The sequence below is a fragment of the Anolis sagrei genome, chromosome 6 (assembly GCF_037176765.1).
Source record: "Anolis sagrei isolate rAnoSag1 chromosome 6, rAnoSag1.mat, whole genome shotgun sequence".
Taxonomy (NCBI): Eukaryota; Metazoa; Chordata; class Lepidosauria; order Squamata; family Dactyloidae; genus Anolis; species Anolis sagrei.
In genome coordinates this window covers 40,459,647-40,462,128 of record NC_090026.1, presented here as the reverse complement: position 1 = coordinate 40,462,128, position 2,482 = coordinate 40,459,647, and positions in this window count along the sequence as shown.

Below are 2,482 nucleotides of genomic sequence, written 5' to 3'. Positions count from 1 at the left end.
TGGGAGGCTTCTCTCATGTCCCTGCATGAGGAGGTGGAGCTGATAGAGGGAGCTCATCCTCTTGGTCTGTATCAAATCATCCGTCAATCTGCAAATGCCTGACTCCAAAGCCAGGATTTTAGCTGCTTTCTGAATGATAGGAGAGAGGGGGCAGACCTAATCTCACAAGGGAGAGAGTTCCATAACTGGGGGGCCACCACAGAGAAGGCCCTGTCTCTTGTCCCCACCATACACTCCTGCGAAGATGGTGGTACTGAGAACAGGGCCCCTCCTGAAGATCTTAAAGTCCTTGATGGTTTATAGGGAAAGATTGGTTCGGATAGGTAAACCGGGCCCGAGCCATGTAGGGTTTTGTAGGTTAAAATCAGCATTTTGAATTGTGCTCGGAAGCTAATTGGCAGCCAGTGGAGCTGGCGTAACAGGGGGGTTGTGCACTCCCTGTGCCCCACTCCCGTGAGCAACCTTGCTGCCGAGCATTGGACTAGTAGGAGCTTCCAAACAGTCTTCAGAGGCAACTCCACATAGAGTACGCTGCAGTAGTCTATTCGGGATGTACCTCATTTTTAGAAATGTTTATTTGGGAGGTATTTATAAGTGTGAATGGAAGAAATAGCGTAAAATTATGTATAAAATTACATTCAGGTGATGTGCATGAGGTGTATATAAAACATTGGTTTCCAACTCATGGGCCCCAGCCTACTGGTGGGCTGCGAGACCTAAAATAAGGTCTGTGAGAAGGAGAGAAGGAAGGAAGGAGATGCCAACACTTTCTCTGCCTTCTCCCAGACTGGTGTGGAGGAGACTCACCCGTTGGCATGCACAAGGGGGTGAGATAAAGAAGGAGAGGGAGAGATGGAAGGAAGGCTGTTGCACTCACCAGTGCTTTTTTGACCTTGGGAGGCTTCCCAGGCCAGGACAGAGAAGACTCACCCGATAGCACTGGCGACGAAGCGAGAGAGAGACTCTCTCAAAGTAGTAGTAGTAAGCTCCCATTGTCACACATCAAGCGTAATAGGAAAGCAGCCCTTTGTAAAACTCTGTTTTGGCCCCAAAGTTGTTGTTGTTGTTGTTGTTGTTAGCTCCCATTGCCAAACACAAGAGTTGTACTGGGAAAGCTTCCGCTGTCGGCCCCAGCTTCTGCCAACCTAGCAGTTTGTAAGACCCTGTTCCATGTGGCTCCTGGAAGTGGGGGCACACCTTGGTGTTCATTTTCAGGCCTGTTCCTGGGGTTATTTGGGGTTCTGGTTCAGAAAATTGCCTTGAATACACTACATCAGCTCTCAATTATGAAATATAATTTTCTGTAGGCAAGCAGATGGCGACTACTGGGTAGCATATGTTATGTATCAGAAACTAGATCTGATGTGGTCTATCCAATGCAGTTTTCTGAATCAGCACCCCAAATAACTATACCGAATCTAAAGTTGTAAAAAATATATATTCATAACCCTTTTGGTACTAATGTTGGAGAGTGGACCCTGGTCAAAAAAAGGTTGGGAACCACTGATATAAAAGATAATACAGTGTATAAAACTACATTAACAATATCTGTGGGAAATGTGCTTGAACATTGTCCTGGTGCTTTCTGACTGAACTTTGCCACTTATGAGGTGATTCAAAGAGGCACCCCATTTTAAGAGGTATGTATATTGAAGGTGTTTGTGTGTGTATTAGACTTGAGGAAATTGGGTTATACAAAATTACATCCAAGCAATGTGCATAAGGCATATATAAAGCCTCTGGTGGCACAGTGGGTTAAACCGCTGAGCTGCTAAACTTGTTGACTGAAAGGTCGCAGGTTTGATTCCATGAGCAGTGTGACCTTCCGCTGTCGGCCCCAGCTTCTGCCAACCTAGCACTTTGAAAACATGCAAATGTGAGATCAATAGGTACTGCTCCGGCGGGAAGGTAACGGCGCTCCATGCAGTAATGCTGGCCACATGACCTTGGAGGAGTCTATGGACAACACCGGCTCTTCGGCTTAGAAATGATGAGCACTAACCCCCAGAGTCGGACACAACTGGACTTAATGTCAGGGGAAAACCTTTATATATACTAGCCATCCCCTGCCACGTGTTGCTGTGGCCCAGTCTATGTATATGTGCTTTGTGTGTGTATATATATGTGTGTATATCTTTGTGTATATATATCTATTTTTTATTTCTTGGCTTTTACGTTTCTTTTGCTGTGTTTTTCAGTGTTTTTATGAGTGATGGTCACTAGACATCCCCTGCCACACGTTGCTGTGGTCCAGTCTGTGTATGTGTGTGTATATATGTGTATGTGTGTGTATATGTATTTTTTATTTCTTGGCTTCCCTTCTGTTCTGTTCTGTTTTTCTGTGTTTTTATGAGTGATGGTCACTCGTTGGCCTGATTGTGTCCAAATTCGGTGTCTATTTGTCCGGTGGTTTTGAGTTATGTTAATCCCACAAATGAACATTAAATTTTTATTTATATAGATATATATATGGTGCATATAT